The sequence below is a fragment of the Equus przewalskii genome, chromosome 7 (genome assembly GCF_037783145.1).
Source record: "Equus przewalskii isolate Varuska chromosome 7, EquPr2, whole genome shotgun sequence".
Classification (NCBI taxonomy): domain Eukaryota; kingdom Metazoa; phylum Chordata; class Mammalia; order Perissodactyla; family Equidae; genus Equus; species Equus przewalskii.
In genome coordinates, this window is record NC_091837.1 from 42178670 (window position 1) to 42200748 (window position 22079).

The 22079-nt window shown below is 37.0% G+C and overlaps 1 long non-coding RNA gene across 2 annotated transcripts; it reads left to right on the forward strand.

Annotated features, from left to right (window-relative positions):
• Window positions 1-2394: 2394 nt before the first annotated feature.
• LOC103552806 (uncharacterized) lies at window positions 2395-21225 on the forward strand. Of its 2 annotated transcripts, none has more exons than XR_011542609.1 (2): window positions 2395-2582; window positions 20642-21225. It is a non-coding gene; the product is annotated as an uncharacterized lncRNA (long non-coding RNA). The 2 variants fall into 2 exon arrangements; XR_011542608.1 differs by having other exon boundaries at window positions 2399-2582; window positions 20639-21225.
• The last annotated feature ends 854 nt before the right edge of the window (window positions 21226-22079 follow it).

The following is a 22079-nucleotide window of genomic DNA, read 5'->3' on the forward strand; positions in this document are numbered from 1 at the left end:
CAGACCATGTTTTGACTGTGACAGCTTGCATTATCTCCTCCTCCATTCTTGCCTCCAACACACATATAGTCTTGTTACCTTAATTAGCTGAGGACTGATGATACTTAAGGTACATAGTGCAGTCGGAGAACAGATGAGAATATACAATCTGACAGCGGAAATCTTGGAAGACCTCATAGAAATGCAAGGATTTTAGTATCAAGAGATGAGAGGGGAAAGACATTCCAGGGGAAGAGAACAGCACAAAGAAAACAGGCAGGAAAATGTAGAATAATAAATGTCAGTGAAAGTACAGGTTTGGATCACGGGTGAGACTCTAAAGAGGGTGAGGAAGGTCATACAGGTTCCCGATCTTCAAGCTAAAGGACTTGGATTTCCTCTGAATGTGCCTAGACAGAGTTCAGCAAACTTTTTCTATAAATATCCAGATAGTAAATATTTTAGGCTTTGCAGGCCAAGGGGCAAAATCAAGGATATTATGCAAGTATTTATACAACAAGAGAGAAAACAAACTTCCATAATGAAACTCAAAATATAATAATAATAACTGAGTATTTTTTTTTGTAATATAGGTCTACTGTATGAAATTCTTTTGGCAGGTCACATTTTTACTTAATTGGGGTTCAAGGTCTGTGTGCCCTATAAACAAATGCATTACAAATGTTTACCTGTAAAAATCATTCTTAGTTCACAAGCCATATGAAAAGGAAGCTGGGTTTGATACACAGGCTGTAGTTTGTCAACCTCTGCACTAGGAAACCGTTTCATGTTTTTGAGAAGGGGAGGTGATCTGAGCATAATGTTGATTACATCAGAAAGAGACAAACCAGAGGCAGTACGGTATAGGCAAGAGAAAATAAGAACCTAAATTAGAATGTCATGAGCTTGAGTGGTCATGCTCGGGAGAGCAGCTGAATTCAAGCAAGTAAGAATCTTGGGTCAAGGCAAAGTCAAATGGAGCAGCCTTAACTACTCAGATGGATAAACTTTTATAGTAAGGAGAGTGTTTGCTCCCTTTTCTATACCCCCTTGACATGTACGGGGCCTGTTACTTGTATTGGGAAAGCAGTCCAGATACCGTTAGGTGAGTCTTGCCACTGATTGAAAGAGAGTAAGAAAAGCTAAGAGAACCTCCAGAACAGAACATTTGAAAGATGAACTGACTGGACAGGAAAGGAAGCTCTTTGAGCTCTGGTTTCAGGCACTGCAGAGACCCTTGGAAAGGAGGAGAATAACTTCTCTCTGAAGTAGTTTTGTAGCTCCAGGGAGTCATCATATCTTTGCAGTCCATTCTGTTTGGTTTTATAATCTTGTCTACTGGGTCAATCTCTCAGTTATCTAATAGATATCCTAACAATCAATAGCTTTTAATGCCACATTACATAAATACTGTATCACGTGAAGCTTCTTTCCAAAAAGTGGAAATTATGTGCTGTTGAAGTTTCGTCTTGAACCTGAACCTTGTTTACCTAAGATCCAAGTGAATATGTGGCACTTTTCAAGGAACAGTGTCCAGGCTATAGAAGTTTGTTTACATGGAGGGCCAAGGATCCTGCTTGGACAGTCAGTGTTGGGGGAGAGGGATGGTTTTGAATAGGCAGTGCCTGTCGATTAAATTGTTCCCAGCCAAGTTCCCACAGATTTATGCTTGAGTCTTAGGGTCCTTGGGAGACAATGAAGGAAGAGCTAAAGCTGAGTTGAGAGATTTAAGAACCCTGGAAATTAGTGATTTCATCAGTAACAGGAGACTTGCTCTTGACACAGATCTTGATACCCTTGGCTCAGGTATTTACCACCTTTGGGTAGATGTTGGCAGTGGGACACTTGCATGACCCTGAAAGTGAGTGCCTCCTGAAATTTTACACCTAGGCACCCTACTCCCAGCCCTGGTTAGCAGTCATGGACAGCAGTGATGGCAATTTTGGTGACAACTTGATGCTAGTAGGAGAAAAAAAAAATAGTGAGTTTCATAGGAAGCCATCATGTGTAGTCTTTGAAACACTCATAAAAAGACAGTTACTCCATGACCACATCTAGGACAAATCTTGGGGTGCCCTCAGAAAAATATGCGCTGTTATCTCACATCATTTGTGGCACATGGTGGGCTAAAAATATAACAATGACTCAAACAATCATATACATTTTATTACATATGAAGACTTAGGTGTTGTATGGATATATAAATTCCCCTTCCACAAATCACAGTGTGTTTGGTATATTATAGTCCTCCTGGAAAGCTACAGAGAAGTTGTGGCCACGCAGTTATGTTATTTCCCAATAATAATGAAAGAAACAAGTATATTTCTTAAGGAAGGGGTATAGTGCTAGTAGTCAGGAGAAGAGCAAATAGCAGTGGCCTGCTGCCCTGGAAACAGCCTGGTGTCCTAGCAACAAGAACATTCATTTGTCTGGCCTGTCCTGGAGTTCTGTCAACACAGGTGAAGGGCTTACCTACAGAGCTTAAGTAATAGCCTTTCTGTTCCAGAGTAAAGCTAGGTCCATATAAGTAAACTTGGAAGTGGAGGAGAAAACAAATCATTCTGCCGAGCAGTCAGTGGTTTGGAAGCTAAAAGGACAGCAATGTAAGAGCTAAGTTTATTCACATCTACTCTTCATCTAGATGGGTTAAAGATAAGTTTCTTTCTTTAATTGTTGGCTCTCCTAAAGGAAGGATAAAAAATGTGGTGGAAGTGGCCAATGCCATGACCGATGGCTCTGCTCCCCCTGCCACCTTTGGGTTAATAAGTGCAGTATTTTCCCCTAACTTCACTTGACATATGTCTCTGTTTTAAGACACAAAGACTAGGGGAAAAGGAAAGGCATATCTTGGTAGTGATTTGAAAGTGGTAGCTTCCCTTTTTCCTCATATTTTAGTTGTAATCCATAAAATCTGTGAGAACAGTTGAGATTTTTGCTCTGGAAAATGTTCAGAATATCTCATGAGACCCATAGGAAATCTCAAATGATTGGAACTGGCTATTACATAGCATACAGGGCATATTTTCTGAGGCCAGAGCAGAAACTTGATAGGATTTATACCCTGCCCTCTACCCTCTTTTTTTAAAAAAAACCCTTCCTTTCTCTATTTCTCCGTTTTTCCACTTTTTCACATTTATTTAATATGTGCCAGGAATTATTCTAAGCCTCCTGAATCATCATTGCTTTCCCTACAATTCCAGAGATTTACAAAAATAGTAAGTACCACACAAGCAAATACTGACTTTCAACAGTGATGAGTTCAATATTAGATCAGATATGTCCTCAGAGAGCTAGATGAATTGGGAACCTCAGTGCTGCTGTTTGGGGGAACCAGTTTTTCAATGCTTAGTCAGTATTTTAAAAAAACTAACAGGGAGGTGCCGGCCCCATGGCATAGTGGTCAAGTTTGCATGCTTTGCTTCAGTGGCCCAGGGTTTGCAGAATTGGATCCTGGGTGCAGACCCAGCACCACTCATTGAGCCATGCTGCGGCAGCATCCCACATAAAATAGAGGAAGATTGGCACAGACGTTAGCTCAGCAACAGTCCTCCTCAAGCAAAGAGAGGAAAATTAGCAACAGATTTTAGCTCAGAGCCGATCTTCCTCACCAAAACAAACAAACAGAAAACTAACAAAGAGCATTTACGTCAGCATCATGGTAGAGTGAACTCTTCCCTTAGTCTCCCCCCACCAAGATACAATGAAAAGGACATTCATAAACCAACAGAGAACATTCACACAGCACAATAGATGTCTGAGAGATCCACACAGCCATATGTCTGAAGGTGGGGGTGTTGGAACCCGAGGGGAGGCAGTGGAAGGAGGTAAGGAGATCTCCTCTCGTTCCCTGAGCAACAGTGATCTAGGGCACAGGACCTTGTGCAGTGGCCAGAGTGTGACTCTCAGAGGAGAACGTTCCTCCATGGGAACATTCTTCCTCTCAGAGTTGACTCCCAACCTGCGGGAACACTCCACACCAAGGCAGCTAAGCAATTGGTGGGCATCCACACCAAGCTAAGCAGCCCAAGTCGGCAGACAGCAAGTGCAGAGCAGGGCCCCAAGGGATTGTGCACGTGAAAGAAATCTCCCCCCTTCCCCTCCTACCTTGTACACCAACTTGGCCAGTCAGCCAGAACAGGGATCCCTGCCAGAGCACCTGCACATACATGTGTAAAGCAGCATAGGCCAGCAGGCAAAGGTAGACAGGCCCTATAGGCACAGCTCCCCAAGGACAGGTATGTCAGCCAGGGATCACAGAGGGCTCAGAAGACACAGCTCCTGCCCCGTCACCCAGTGGTGGCAGGTGGAATCTGCGACCAGATACTACCACTATGCAACAGCAAAAGTCTACCCCATCAAATAGCATGAGAAGGTATATTAATGCTCCAGACCAGAAGGAAAATGATAAGTGCCCAGAAATCAATCCCAAAGTCACAGGAATTTAGAATCTAAATGACAGAGAATTCAAAATAGCTATTATAAAGAAACTCAATGAGTTACAAGAAAACTGACAGTTTAATGATCTCAGGAATAAAATTAATGAACACAGGGAATTCTTCACAAAAGATTGAAACTATTAAAAAAAATCGGAAATGTTGGAGATGAAAAACATAATGAATGAGATAAAGGATAACCTGGAATCCTTAGAAAATAGAGCTGATATTATAAAGGACAGAATCAGTAATTTAGAGGAGAGAAATATAGAAATGCTGCAGATGGAGGAGAGAGAACTAAGACTAAAAAGAAATGAAGAAATTCTCTGAGAAATATTCAACTCAGGTAATGCAACATAAAGATAATAGGTATTCCAGAGGGAGGAGAGATGGAAAAAGGAACAGAGAGCTTGTTCAAAGAAATAATAGCTGAGAATTCCCTAAACCTGCAGAAGGAGCTGGAATTACATGTAAATGAAGCTAGCAGAACTCCTAATTATATCAAGGTAAAAAGACCTTCTTCAAGGCATATAGTAGTAGAACTGGCAAAAGTCAATGACAAAGAAAAAATATTAAGGGCAACAAGGCAGAAGAAAATAACCTGCAAAAGGAATCCCTATCAGGCTTTCAATGGATTTATCAACAGAAACCTTACGGGCTAGGAGAGAGTGGAATGACATATTCAAAATTCTGAAAGACAAAAACTTTCAGCCAAGAATTCTCTATCCAGTGAAACTATCCTTCAGATATGATGGAGAAATAAAACTTTCCCAGATAAACAAAAGCTGAGGGAATTCATCACCACAAGAGCCCCCTCTACAAGAAATGATCAAGAAGGACCTCATACCTGAGGAGAAAAAAAAGGGTTTACAAAGTCTTAAGCAAGGAGACAAATAGAGAAAATCAGAAAATTTCAGCTCTCTATCAGAACAGATTAGCAAACAATTATAACAGCAAAGATAAAGGGAAGGAAAGCATCAAAAATAACAATAATCACAAGGGAAATACAGAACAACCAGAAAATGAATGATAAAAAGGCAGCATTAAGCCCTCATATATCAATAAAAACTCTAAGTGTAAGTGGACTGAATTCTTTAATCAAAAGACACAGAATGACTGGATGGATTAAAAAACAAGACCCAACAACATGCTGCCTCCAGGAAACATATCTCAACTCTAAAGACAAACACAGGCTCAGAGTGAAGGGAGGGAAGACAATACTCCAAGCTAATGGCAAACAAAAGAAAGCAGGTGTTGCCATACTTAAATATTTAAGACAAAGTAGACTTCAAGATAAAACAGGCAGTGAGAGACAAAGAGGGGCAGTATATAATGATAAAAGGGACACTCCACCAAAAGGACATAACACTTATAAATATATATGCACCTAAAACAGGAACACCAAAGTACATAAAGCAACTATTAACAGACCTAAAAGGAGATATTAACAGCAACACAATAACAGTAGGGGACCTCAACACCCCACTTACATCAATGGATAGATCATCCAGACAGAAAGTCAACAAGGAAATAGTGGAATTAAATAAAAAGCTACACCAGATGGACTTAATAGATACATATAGAACATTCTGTCCAAAAACCAGAATACACATTCTTCTCAAGTGCACATGGAACATTCTCAAGGGTAGACCATATGTTGGGAAACAAGGCGAGGCTCAATAAATATAAGAAGATTGAAATCATATCAAGCATCTTTTTTGACCATAATGCTATGAAACTAGAAATCAACTATAAGAAAAAAAGCTGGGAAACTGACAAATATGTGGAGACTAAACAACATGGTACTGAACAACTAACAAATCACTAAATAAATTAAAGGAGAAATAAAAAATATCTGGAGTCAAATGAAAATGAAAATACGCCATACCAACTCATATGAGATGCAGCAAAAGCAGTCCTAAGAGGGAAATGCATAGCAATACAGGCCCACCTTAACAAACGAGAAAAATCTCAAGTAAGCAATCTTAAACTACATCTAACAGAATTAGAAAAAGAAGAACAAACAAAGCCCAAAGTCAGCAGAAGGAGAGAAATCATAAAAAGTAGAACAGAAATAAATGAAAGTGAAACCAAAATACAGTAGAAAGGATCAATGAAACTAACAGTTGGTTCTTTGAGAAGGTAAATAAAATTGACAAACCCTTAGCCAGACTCACTAATAAAAAGAGAAGTCTCAATAAATAAAATTAGAAATGAAAGAGGAGAAATTACAACAGATACCAAAAAAATACAAAGGACTATAATAGAATTCTATGAAAAGGCATATGACAACAAATTGGACAATCTAAAAGAAATGGATAAATTCTTAGACTCATACAACCTCCCAAAACTGAATCAAGAAGAAATAGAGAATCTAAATAGACCAATCACAAATAAAGAGGTTGAAACAGTAATCAAAAACCTCCCAAATAATAAAGGTCCAGGACCAGTGGCTTCTCTGGAGAATTCTACCAAACATTCAAAGAAGATTTAATACCTATCCTCCTCAAACTACTCCAAAAAATTGAAGAAGATGGAACACTTCTTAACTCATTCTATGAGGCAAACATCACACTGATCCCAAAGCCAGACAAGGACAACACAAAGAAGGAAAATTACAGACCATTATCACTGATGAACATAGATGCGAGAATCCACAGCAAAATATTGGCAAACCGAATACAGCAATATATTACAATCAAGTGGGATTTATACCGGGGATTTAGAGGTGGTTCAACATCCACAAATCAATCAATGAGATACACCACATTAACAAAATGAGGAATAAAAACCACAAGATCATCTCAACAGATGCAGGGAAAGCATTTGACATGATACAACATCCATTTATGATAAAAACTCTCAATTAAATGGGTACAGAAGGAAAGTACCTCAACATAATAAAGGCCATATGTGACAAATCCACAGCCAACATCATACTCAATGGGGAAAGACTGAAAGTAATCCCTCTGAGAACAGGAACAAAACAAGTGTGCCCACTCTTGCCACTCTTATTCAGTATAGTACTGGAGGTTTTGGCCAGAACAATTAGGCAAGAAAAAGAAATAAAAGGAATCCAAATTGGCAAGGAAGAAGTAAAACTCTCACTGTTAGCAGACAGCATGATTTTATATATAGAAAACTGTAAAGAATGAATTGTATTATGTTTCAGCTGATTACATTTAATTAACCAGTAAAAGGAAAGCGCAAACAGATGAGAGAACTTTTTGGAGTATGATTGACAAGCAAAAAACAAATGATGCTGAGTTGATGGTATGAGGCAAGTTTCAGCAGAGCATAAGCAGAAAAAAGGAAACAGTCACAGATAAAGCCAATAAATGTAAAGGCAGAGAGTCTTGAAGAAGATAATGAAAGAAAATTTTTGTTAGAAGTGCATGTAGAGAAAGTTATATGTGTGTATGTTGTTGATAGCTTAAATAAACACCCAAATATATTTTATTTTAAGCAATGCCTTTAATTAAATGTAAACAGTAAATTCAGTAATGTCAACTTCTATTTTAGTAACATGTTTAAAGCAGATTACAAATCTCCTAGTAACGATGTAGCCACAGTTCTTCTTGAAAAAAAAATTGTTTCTCCTCAGCAGTTGGTTCTGAAAGACAATGTATTTGTAGAAAAAAATTTAGCACCAAAGAGGTATTATTTTATTAGCAAAGTATGTGGATTTTTCTTACAGTATGCTCATTGAAATGCATTTAATTTTTCAAAGGAGAGTTCTACACAGGGTTCAACAAAAAGTTTAACAAAAGTTTTAAAGCCTTGTTAAAGATTTCCTAAGAGTTCTCATCTCACTTGCTTTCATTTAACTTCTGCTTCTCTGTGGTCACTACTCCTGCGCAAGAAGCAATTTTGCAAGCATTTATATGGCTGTGAGCCATGTATGAGTCAATTAGATTGCCTATTTTTTAAAATCCCTCTAACAGTTTATAAAACAGACTAACCCCTTCTCTCACACTGCATCAGGCCTGGATTCTTCCCTTTTGAGGAAGAATACGTTAGACCAAAAAAAAAAAAAAGCATCTCAGTGAGATCATGGCAGAAAGTTACTACCAAACTCTTCTCCCTCTCCTCCTAAGAATGATAGACAAACTCCTCCTGAGATCTATTTGAAACACACCTGCAATGCTCAGAAAACAGCAATTCTTTAGTGGCAAGATCCAACAGATTCTTTCATCCGTAACACCCCCTCCCCCAGCCCCTTATTCTTCCAGATTTGCGTGTGTTAGATTGACTAAGCCATGTTGCTTATCGAAATTGCAAATAACTTCCTATGAGAAACCCACTTTCCATGAATACAGGTCACTATAGATAGAAGAGGAAGTCAGCAATATGAAACATAATTTTTTCAAAATCACTCTAGGCCAATATTTAACTAAGCTAAATATAATGGACTAATAAAAAGAGTAGCATGGATAATACAAAAACAGGAGGTAGAAAAAATGTTTTTAATTGCCTTTGGGGGCAGCAGACTTGCCTTCCTTCCTCTTTTCTTCCTTCCTTCCTTCTGTCCTTCATTCCTATGTGCTGATGAAGCTAATATTAGCATTAGTTCATATTCCCTGAGCACAGGGCAGTTGCCAAGGGCACTAGGGATGAGAAGTGGACTAACAGAGTGTTGAAAAAATTCAACCTGGAATTTCTGCTTCATGTCTTTGCGTCATAAGAACTACTTGGCCTGCCTTTATAAGATAATTAGATGCTATTTTATTCTACATACACTTTATGTATTTGGTAATACAGCAATTGATGTTGGCCCTTAGCTGTCTAGGAGCAGGGATTGGACTGCTTTTTGCTTATTGCTACAGCCCAAGAATCTACCAGAGCATAACATAGAATAGGCACTCAATAAATATTGAGGGATAAAGTGACTTTGGTTTACTTTTTCTCAATATTTACAAATGCAAATAAATAAATAAAACAGCATTGAAATAGCCATGCTAAAACTATTTGCACTCACCCAAACACATCACGTTCTCTACATCTCCCTGTTTTTTGACCCATTGTTTACTCAGTGTAGAATTTCTTTTAACCAGCCTTTTGCCTTATAGATTCCTACTTAGGCTTCAAGTTTCAGATGAAGGAATAACACTCCTGTGATGCTTGGGCAGACTCCTCTGTTTTGTGATGTTTCTTCCTACACACAGTACACAGCATCTTGTACATACTGCTCTCTTATGGCACTGTGATTGCTTATTGGCCTAAAAGGATGCCCCCTCCCTAGGCTATGAATTCATTAATGGTAGGAAACATATCTTTTCACCATTCTAGCCCCAATCCTAGCATAGGTCTAATTTTTGGGGGATTTAGGCGATGTCAATTGAATGAAAACCATTTCCTTTCACATCCCAACAGGAAAGTCAGACACCTAATCAAGCAATTGGGATATAACATGATGCATCTTAGGGTAGAAATATGATACAATAAGACTCATAGGAGCACAAAGGAGTGAATAGTTATTTCTCCCTGGATGTTGTGATTAGGCTGTATAGAGGAGATAACGTTTGACATGTCATTGGGATGATAAAAAGGAGTCCACCAAGTGGATAATCTAGAAGAGAGAACTCTATAAGCAAAGATATTAATATATAAAAGTACACAGTGTGGCACTGGAATTTTGCTTTTAGCCAAGATGGAGTAACAGGAACTGAATTTATTCTCTCACCTGATCCAACTGGAAAACCAGACAAAATATATGAAATGATGGTTTCAAGATATTATGCAGAAGTAGCAAAGGACAGGGATGGATGCAAGGTGGGAAACAAGTAAGATGGGCCCCATGATTGTCCCAACTTACCTAGAGAGAGCTTCCTGGCCGTGGTTCAGGGAGAAGGAACCCAGGCAGGGCCCACTGGTGTCCCTGAGTTGAGGAGATGGAATTGGGAGTCTCAGCAGGCCCGGGTGCCTATTGTCTACAAAGAAAAGTACTAGATCTACAAAGAGAAAGAACTCCAGAGACCTTAAAAGATCACCTGGAGTCTTCAGCTGAATATTGATTAACACGTACCCATAAAGAAACTACCTGAGGCTGGGGAAAGAATAACCAAAAGGATTAAAAGGAATAATTCCTGGAGTTAATCCATGGATGGAAATGGTTTTTGTTCCCATAGCTAGAGTGGAAAACCTCATCATTCACAGAATATAGGACAGAAAGTTTTGCCTCAGTAGTGGGACGAAGTTAGCCCTAGACTCAAAGCTGCTCTAGTTCCACCTAACGAAGCACAAAAGCAAGAATGTGCATTAGTTTTCTATTGCTGTGTAACAAACTGGTACAAATTTAGGAGTTTAAAGCAACACCGAACTTATCTCACAGTTTCTGTGGGTTAGGAGTCCAGGTACAGTTTAGCTGGTTCCTCTGCTCAGGGCCTCACCAGGCTGAAATGAGGTGGGGTGTTGGCTGGGGCTATGATTCTCATCTGAGGCTGGGGGGTCCTCTTCTAAGACCATTCAGGTTGTTGGCAGAATTCACTTCCTTGCAGTTATATGACAGAGATCCCTGTTTTCTTGCTAGCTGTTGATCTGGGACCACTTTTAGGTCCCAGAGGGCCCTATAGGCAATAGACCAGTGGGAGTATGGTCTCTAATGCTTCATCTTGTTTTAAACGTTCCTCTGATTTGGTCAGGCCCACTCAGGATGATGTCTCACTCCCTGATGTGGTTCTAAATGTATGTAGAGGAAATATTTAAGACAATTATATTAAAAACAGGGATGGGTAAAGGGATATGAGACAAACATGGTTTCTACACTTTATTTAGACTAATAATTGTCAACACCAGTAAACTGTGATAAGTTGAACATATATAAAATGTAATACTTAGAGCAATCACTAAAAAAGCTATACAAAGAGAGCTATGCAAACATACCATAGATCATAACAATGGAATTGTAAAAAATGCTCACATAACCCATTGGAAAGCAGGAAAAAGAACACAGAGAAGCAAAAAAGGGAGAGAATAAACACAAAGCAAAAAATAAAATGGCACATTTAAGTCCTAAAATAACAATAATTACATTAAATGTAAATGGTCTAAAAAAAAAAATGTAAATGGTCTAAAACACCCATGAAAACTTACTATAAAGCTGAAATAATTAAGACAGTTTGGTATTGGTGGAAGAATAGACAAATAGATCAATGGAACAAAATAGAGAGCCCAGAAATAGACTCCCATAAATATAGTCAACTGATCTTTGACAAAGGAGCAAAAGCAATATAATGGAGCAATAGTTTTTTCAACAAATGATACTGGAATAAGTGGATGTCCACATGCAAAAAAAATGAATCTGGGGGGCTGGCCCCGTGGCTGAGTGGTTAAGTTCGCGCGCTCCGCTGCAGGCGGCCCAGTGTTTCGTTGGTTCGAATCCTGGGCGTGGACATGGCACTGCTCATCAAACCACGCTGAGGCAGCATCCCACATGCCACAACTAGAAGGACCCACAACGAAATATACAACTATGTACCGGGGGGCTTTGGGGAGAACAAGGAGAAAAATAAAATCTTTAAAAAAAAAAAAATGAATCTGGACACAGACCTTACACTCTTCACAAAAATTAAGTCAAAATGGATCACAGACCTCAATGTAAAATGCAAACTAGAAAACTGCTGGAAGATAACAAGGAGAAAACCCATGATCATGGATATGGTGATGACTTTTTAGATTTGACACCAAAGACATGATCCATGAAATGAATAATTGATAAGTTGGACTTCATTAAGATTAAAAATTTCTACCCTGAGAGAGACAATGTCAACAGAATGAGCAGATGTGTCACAGAACAGTTGAAATATTTGCACATATTTTGCAAAATATCTGATAAAAGACTGTTATTCAAAATATACAAAGAACACTTAAAACTAAACAATAAGAAAATGGACAATCAGATTAAAAAATGGGCAAAAGACCTTAACAGACACCTCACCAAAAAAGATATACAGATGGCAAATAAGCGTATGAAAAGATGCTCAATATCATATGTCCTTAGGGAATTGAAAATTAAAGAAACAATGAGATGCCACTACATACCTGTTAGAAAGGCCAAAATCTGGAACACTGACAACACCAAATGCTGGTGAGGATGTGGAGCAACAGGAACTCATTCATTGTTGGTGGGAATGTAAAATGATCAGCCACTTTGGAAGACAGTTTGGAAGTTTCTTACAAAACTAAACATACTCTTAACATATAATCCAGCAATCACACTCCTTGGCATTTACCCAAAGGAGTTGAACACTTATGTCCACATGAAAACCTTCACGTAGATGTTTATGGCAGCTTTATTCATAATTTCCAAAACTTGGAAGCAACCAATATGTCCTTCAGTGGGTGAGTAGATAAACTGTGGTATACTCAGACAATGGAATATTATTTAGCACTAAAAAGAAATGAGCTCTCAAGCCATGGAAAGACATGAAGGATACTGAAGTGCATATTACTAGACGAAAGGAGCCAATTTGAAAAGGCTACATCCTGTATGATTCCAACTCTATGACATTTAGGAAAAGGCAAAACAATGGAGACAGTAAAATATCAGTGGTTGTCAAGAGTTATGGGGGAGAGAGGGATGAATCGGCAAAGCACAGAGGATTGTTAGGGCAGTGAAACTATTCTGTATGACACTGTAATGGTGGATACATATAATTATACTTTTGTCCAAACCCATAGAATGTACAACAGCAAGAGTGAACCTTAAGGTAAACTATGGACTTTGGGTGATAATGGTGTGTCAATGTTGGTTCACCGATTGTAACAAACATATCACTTAGGTGCAGGATGTTGACAGTGGGGAAGTCTCTGAGTATCAGGGGCAGGGACGTATGGCCGCTTCCTGTACTTTCCACTCAACTTTGCTGTGAACCTAAAACTGTCCTGAAAAATAAAGTCTATTAATTTTTTTTCAAAAACGTATTTAAAACTGCTATTTGTGAGTTATTTAGTATGTTTTACAGCATGTTGAAACTTAATTTCTTAGCCACTCAGAGATGGTTTGGAATTTCACTTTTTTTTTCATACTTTTATAATGTTAGATGATAACACAGTACTATCAAAAGATCAGATAACAATATTCCTTCAAGGAGACAAAAGAACTGTAAGAACATAAGTATACTTAGGAGATGCACAATGTGACTATACACACCATATGTTTTATATAAATCTTTGATCTCTTATACTAGATACTAGAGAAAGGAAAGTTTTCCCAGCTTCCTCCTGGAATACAAGTGAAAATAGTACAGGGTCTTTACTTGTGTATTAAGACAGATACGCACAAATACATATAAACACATGCAAATTCACAGACTATGAAGTCAGAGACCTTGTTTGAAATTATGTTTCTGTAGTATACTAGCTTCCTGACATGTATTAATTAATTTATATTCTGAGGCTCAATGTCTTTATCTGTAAAACAGAGATATGTCAGAGATTTATGATAAATTATAATGAGATAATCAAATAAAATTCTAGAACATGCAAGGCACATAGTAAGGGTTTAATAAGCACTGATAAATATAAATATTCATTAAAATTATAAATATTAGCTTTAATTATTACATTCATCCAACACCTTTCTCTGACATTTTATTCCATATAATTTATAGAATTTAAAATAAATATCTTAGTGAAATATGTATATTTGTCTCAACTATGAAAAACTACAAAAAGTGTGTTTAATTAAAAGTTTTACTCTTTTGGAATGCTTTGATTTAAAAATCTGGTCATGAGATTTTAATAGTGAGAAACTGAATATGAAGTGAACAATACACTTATAAATGATTGTCTTTTTCTCTTTCACGAATGCCAGTTCTTAGTCATCATGAATGCATTCTCCCTCTCCCACTTCCCTGTTCAGTGAAAAATGCATAAAACTCAAGTTTATTTAGAGTACAAGCAATTGAGATAATCAAATAATTGAAAATTTTCTATACTTTATATTTGCAAAGGAAATCTCAATCAAAACAAATTCCAAAAAGGCAAGTGATTTGGAGAAATTGAGTTTTTTTCAATTGTCCAGGTTATGCTTTCAACAGTCTTTCCTATAGCTTCCATGAACAGTCATGTTCATGTCAATACATGATGTTCAAAAAGATGATGTGGAAAAACACTAAAATCTTTAAATTATTCTGAATAATGTAAAAACATTCAGTATAATTTGTGCTAAATAAATTATGTAAAGTATAATTTATTGTACTTTATTTTTGTCAACCTACATATTTCAAAAAATACATATACTATATGTGCAGAGATTCTGAAACTATTCTTTGCATAGACTAAAGAGCTGGATTACACGATAAGACTATATTCCAACTTGCATTATCTGAAACAGAAGATATATATCTTGAGCTGTAGTGATGATTGAATATGAATTCTGAGAACTTGAATACTGGTATTGAGGGCAATATATTTTAGAAACATCTGAGGAAAGATTTTTAGCTTTTCAAATTTAGTCTTTAAAAACTAAGATGTACCATGTATATTCATGGAAATATTTTGTATTCTTAAAATACCTTTAAATGAACATGACTTCATTGAAAATAATGTGGGTAGATTGAATCATCTTGCTGAAAATAGAAAGCAGAGGAATTTATATAAAGGATAAAGGACTTTTAAAAAATAATTTGCTCGCAATATATATGTCAAATCATTATGCCGTACACCTTAAGCTTATACAGTGCTGTATGTCAATTATATCTTAATGAAACTGAAAGAAAAAAATTTTGCTGAAATGCCAACTGCTTCACTTCATAAAGTAAAGAAGGAATCTGAAAGAAATATAAGCTAAATGAAAGTATCTTTTCCAATTAAGACTAAATTAATAAGGAGATAAATCTTATTGGTGCATATAAAAAGCAATATTAATAACTAACGTTTACTTAGAGTTTTACAGCTTACTAAATTATTTCTTATCAATTGTATATCTTACTTACTTCTCACAACCACCATCTGAGGGAGGCATTATCATAATCATCATATTCCAGATGAGAAATTTGAGACTCAGAAAGGATATTCCCCATTTTCATCATTTAACTTTTCTGCCAAATCACAACAAAAATATTTTTCCATTTCTTTAGGCAGTAAGAGCTGTTTTCTGGTTTGTAGTTTTTTTGGGTTTTTTTAAGTCTCATGGGAAAAAGCAGTCATGAATAGGTGGCAAGGGATACTGTTTCCTCCACCATTGACACAGCAAGCTATGATGGCTCATACTGTCTTGTTAGGACTAAAAACAACCTAACAAAATTCTCCACTATTCTGAGATCCAGAAATAGATATCAAGTCGATCCTGGCTCCCTCAGGAATTTAGGCTGGCATTTAGGGAGTGGGAGTGTGTGTACTGTGGTATTAGGGGTCACTCTGATGCTCAGCCCCACTGATGTTTACTAGAATATTAGTTTTGGGGAAGTATGGGACAAGAAAACAGGCTAGAGGTCCCAAAATGTAAGAAAAAGCACAACAGAGGGGTCCACACAGGATTTCAAATTTCATTCAATCTACTATTTCAACTAACCGCCATAGAAGGCTTTCTCTTTTGCTAATGTGAGATTGCCTTGTATTTGAAGGGCATACGTTTCAGTCACTACCCAGCTCTCAACTTGTTCTGTAAGCCAAATAATTCTGTTTTTAGAAACATGTCAACTACTTTAGTTTTCTGACAAAATTAGATTAAGATATGTGACTGGGGAGTGTGAGATGAAATACTTCCAGTTCATGAATCCGGAGAACTTATATTGAAGAAGATTTGGAAAAAGAAGTATTAGTATGGATAAAGAGAGGCATTACATAATTAAAAATGGGTAACTCATGAAAAGATGTAACAACCCTAAACGTATGGGCACCTAACAATACGGCTTCAAAATATATGATGCACAAACTAATAAAACTAAAGGGAAAATCCACAGTTATATATGGACACATCAACACTTGTTTCTCAGAAATAGATAGAATGATTTAATAAAAATCAATAGGGTATAAGAGAACAATACTATCAACCAACTTGACCATATTTACATTTATAGAATATTCCACCATCAGCAGAATACATAAGTTTTTCAAACGTACGTGGAACATTTACCAAGATAGATCACAGTCTGGACCATAAAACAAGTCTTAACAAATTTAAAGAATTAAAAACATACATAGAATAGGCGAATTCACAGAGACAGGAAGTAGAATAGAACTTACAAGAGACCGAGGGGAAGGGAGAGTTATTATTTAATGGATGCAGAGTTTCTATTTGGGATGATGAAAAGCTTCTAGAACTATATAGTGGTGATAGTTACACAACATCGTGAATGTAATTAACACCGAATTGCACACTTAAAAACGTTTAAAAATTCAGGGGAAGGGGAGTAAGGCATGGGCACAGGGAGTGAAGGGGAGCACTTATGTGGTGATGGACAAGAAATAGGTACAAGTGAAATCTCACATTGATGTAAACTATTATGAACTCAATTTAAAAAAAAAGTGGATGAAATGAGAAAGAGTTGTCAAGTTATTAAGTTAAGCAACAGAAGAAGTAAAATTAATAATACGACTATCAAACATTGGAAAAGAATGAGATGATTGTAGCGTAAGAAGGCTAAATACTCATTTTTAAAAGTGGAAAGTCAATAGATATTATCTAAAGTTGATAAATCAAGAAATAGAGGTAAAAGTCTATTATTTAGAGCAGCGGTCCCAAATCTTTTTGATCATACAACCCTCTCAGGAAAATATTTCAGAACACAAATTCCTAACATTTATACTTTTACTTATTTATATTCTATGTAAACTTATGACTATACTAATCTATTATATGTATATGGTAACTTACACAAAAATACAAAATAAAAGTATACAAGAATTTAAAAAAATGTTTAAAATGTAGGGGCAGGCTTGTGATTGGTGATTAAGTGTGGTGCGCTCTGCTTTGGTGGCCCAGGTTTGCGGGTTCAGATCCCAGGCACAGACCTGTGCCACTCATCAACCATGCTGTTGCAGCGACCCACATATAAAGTGGAGGAACATTGGCACTAATGTTAGCTCAGGGCTAATCTTCCTCAGGAAAAAAAAAATGTTTAAAATGTAAATTTTATGTTATATATATTTTAAAACAATAGAAGAAACCAGTTGGTACACCCCCCCCCCCACACACACACACATAGTATATTATCTGACCAGGACAGAATTAAACAAGAAAACAATAGAAAGATATCAGGAAAAGTCTCAAATATTTAGAAATTAAACAACACACTTCTAAGTAAACCATATGCCAAAGAGGCAATTTCAACGGAAATTACAAAATATTTTGAACTGAATGAAAACACAACATATAAAAATTTGTGGAACGTAGCCAGTACTTAGAGGAAAATTTACAAAACTGAATGCTTAGATTAGAAAAGAACAAAGGTTTAAAATCAATAACCTAAGCTTTCAGCTTAAGAATCTAGAAAAAGAGGAGCAAATTAAATGCAAAGCAAATAAAGGAAGGAAATAATAAAGATAAGAATGAAAATCAATAAATTTGAGAACAGAAAAATAATAGAGAAAACAACGAAACCAAAAGCTGATTCCTTGAAAAGACGAGTAGTATTTATAAATCTCTAGCCAAACTAACCAAGAAAAAAGACTATGCAAACTACTAACATTAGGAGTGAAAGGGGTCCATTGCTAGAGACACCACAAACATAACAAGGACAATAGGGGCATATGATGAAAAAATTGATTCCCAGAAATACAATAACTTAGATAAAATAGAACAATTCTTGTGATGAAAGACACAAATTAACAAAGCTCCCCCAAGAAGAAATGGATAATCTGAATATCTTCTAAAGAAACTGAACTTATGGCTTAAAACTTCTGACAAAGAAGACTCTAGGATTCACTAATGAATTATATCAAACACTTAAAGATATTATAACAATTCTACACAAACTCTACCAGAAAATGGTAGAAGGAACTCATTGTGTGAGTCTAGTGTTACCATGAGAGTGAAACAAACAAAAAAGAGAAAGAAAAAGAAGAGAGAAAAAAGAAAGAAAGAGAATATAAATATAGACACAGAAAAACCTTTAAAATTTTTATTAAGTTGAAACCAACAATATAGAGAAAGGGTAATATTTTATGGTAAGTTGAGTGTTTATCCAAGGAATGGAATGTTGGTTTAACATTTAACAATCTATGTAATTTACCATAGTATCAGAATAAAAAAGAAAAACCACACAATCATTTCAACAGATGCAGGAAAAACATCCATATTTGAATTTTTTAAAAGTTTATCAAACAAAGAATAGAAAGAAACTTCCCCATTTTAATAGAGGGCACCTGTAACTAACATAATGGTGAAAGACTGAATGTTTTCCCCTATGATCAGATACAAGGAAAGGATGTCCACTCTCATTGCTTCTATCCAACACGGTACTGGAGGGCCAAACCAGTGCGATAAGACAAGAAAAAAAAATAAGATAAATACAGATTGAAAAGAAAGAAGTCTGTCTCTATTGGTTGACAATAAGTGGAAAACCCCAAAGAATACATAAAACAGCTATTGGGACTAATAATTTAAGAAAGTCACAGGATTCAAGATCAGTATACAAACATCAATTGTCCTTCTATAAACTAGAAAAAACTGTTAGAAACTAAAATATGAAAAGAATACTATATACAATAGCATAAAAAATGAAATAATTAGGTATAATCTAACAACATAAGTGATAAAAATTATAAATTATTGATGTAAGAAGTAAAAGACCCAAATAAATGGAGAGTATACTGTGTTTATGCATTGGAAAGCTTAATATTATTAGGATGTCAATTCTCCCCAAGTTGATCTATAGATTGAATGTAATCTCAATCAAAATCTCAGCAAAGTGTTTTGTAGAAATTAGCAAGATGATTCTAAAATTCACATGGATAAACAAAGGCCAAAACAACCTTGAAATATACTACTTACACTACTTGATTAAAACTTATTATAAAGCTACAGTTATCAAGATAGTGTAGTACCAGTAAAAAAACAAACATATAGATCAATTGAATAGAATACTGAGTCCAGAAATAAACTCATACAAAAGTAGTCAATTGATTTTTGACAAAAATGCCAAAGACATTCAATGGTGAAAGGATAGTTTTTCAGCAACTGATCAAACAATTTGACATCCATATGCAAAACTAAAAAAGAACTATCTTTCTATTGTTGACTTATAATATAATTTTATTATGGTCCATTAACATACTTTGTATGATTTGTGTGTGTGTGAGGAAGATTGTCCCTGAGCTAACATCTGTGCCAATCTTCCTCTATTTTGTATGTGGGTTGCTGCCACAGCATGGCTTGATGAGCAATGTGTAGGTGCGCGCCCGGGATCTGAACCTGGGAACCCAGGGCCACCAAAGCAGAGCACACTGAATTTAACCACTACAGCACTGGGCCAGCCCCAACTTTGTATGATTTGAATTTAAATTAGTCAAGGTTTGCTTTTGCTTCATGTATTTTATTTAAAGCCTTGTTATTAGGTGCATACCCATTTAGGATTGTTGTGTCTTCTTGGTAAAGTGACCATTTTATAAATCTGTAATGTCCTTTTTTATCCTGAATAATATTGCTTGTTCAGAAGTCTATTTTCTCTGATATTAAAATAGCCACTCCAGGTTCTTTTTGATTGTTGTTTGCATGGTACATCTTTTTCCATCCTTTTACTTTTAACCTATCTAAGTCTTTATATTTAAACTAGGTTTCTTAAGACCAGTATGTAGAATTTTTTTTTAATCCAATATGACTACTTTGGTCTTTTAATTGGTGTGTTTAGACAATTTACATTTAATGTAATTATTGGTGGTGTTGGATTTAGGTCTATTATTTTACTATGTGTTTTCTGTTTATTCTGTCTCCTTTTTTGTTCCCATGTCCCCCTTTTCTTGTCTTCTTTTGGACAGTTTGAATAGTTTTAGTATTCTACTCTATTTTTTCTGTTGCTTTACCTCATGGAGCTTATTATAGTATCTGCTTTAAAGTCTTTGTCTTATAATGTCTATTCAACATCTGTGTCATCTCGGGGTTGGCATCGGTCGTCTTTTCCCTTGAGAATTGGTCTCATTTTCCTGGTCCTTTGCTTATCAAGTAATTTTGGATTGTATTCTGGACTTTTGAATATTAAATTATGCAGATATGAATCCTGTTAAAATTCTCTAAGGGATGTTATTCTTTATTATTATTATTAATATCATTATTACTGTTTTAGCAGGTGATCAACCTGTTGACTTCAGACTGCAAGTTTTTAAAAGCGCTTTCTAGACGTCAGGCAAGACAGCTGGGTGTGCAGTGTCCTGGGACCCTTGAGCAAGCCAGCAGATCCTCTGTGTCCCCAGGGACTCCAGCCCACACCATGGCGGATTCCGAGCTTCGCTCGGCCCCCGGCTGCTGCGTCCACTGCACCAACTTCTTGCGCAGCCGAAAGGGAATTCTCCTGTTTGCTGAGATTATATTTTGCCTGATGATTGTGATCTGCTTCAGTGTCTCAGCACCAAAATACTCCAGCCTGTCGGTGGTGGAGCTGATCCTTGCTGTTTTCTTTTTTGTCATCTACATGTGTGACCTGCACCCCAAGATACGATTCATCAACTGGCCTTGGAGTGATTTCTTCCGAACCTTCATAGCAGCGATCCTCTATCTGACCACCTCCATTATTGTCCTTGTTCAGAGAGGACACCGCTCCAAAATCACCGCAGGGGCACTGGGCTTAGTTGCCACGTGCCTCTTTGGCTATGATGCCTATGTCACCTTACCCTGGGAGAAATAAAGACATATAGTAGCCTCTACTGAACCGCAGATGGCCCGGTGTAGGTGAACTCTCTTCATTTCTCTCTGCAATCTGTAAATAACTCCTCCATCGAATTAATCCCTCTCGGGCCCTACAACACTCCCAGCCAACTCCCAGCCCCTTTTGAGGTAAATCTGCCTTTCTCGGGAGAATTTGTCTTCTAGCAGGCCATTCAACCCTCCTGGGTGTGGCCACGTTTGTGGGTGTGCCTAGGTCCCCCTTCCTTCTGCAGCATCCAAAAGGAGACGCCAGTTTCGCCTGGACTATGCCCCCACTTAAGCCACAAACTGAAGGAGGAAGGTGCGTCAGATTTCAGACTTCAGGTCCCGGGTTATGACCCACTCCCAATCACCTCCCCAGTGTGGGGGCTGGGTCTGTGGAGGGATAAATACGTAATCGACAGGTATTAGAAAGGCAAAAAAAATCATTTTCTGTGGGCAGTGGTTCCAATCTTAGTTCAGTTTCCAAACCTTGTTGATACTGCTTTAGGTCTGTTCAACACATGCTTCTCCAAGAGGTTAGTCTGAGCCCTGGTTGGTCATTTAAATCATAGTTCTAGGCTCGAAACGTTTGCTGTGCTGCCTTGAGTCTGTCCCTTGCGTCTGCAGCTCAGGGGGAAACTGAGGGCTTGGACAGTTTCTTACACAGTATTGAGGCATCCTCTTCTCTAGCTTACTTCTCTCCAGGATTTCTCCTACACTCTCTGCCCCACAGAGTCCCCTTTTCTCAGTTCTGTGCAGAAAGATTAGGTTTATTCTACAGTTTTAACCGCCCATATCACTGCTGCTGAGCAGCTCTGCACTTGAGATCTGCCCTTGGGGCAAAGCCACAGGAGAAAATAGGGTGAAAAGTGGAAAACTCA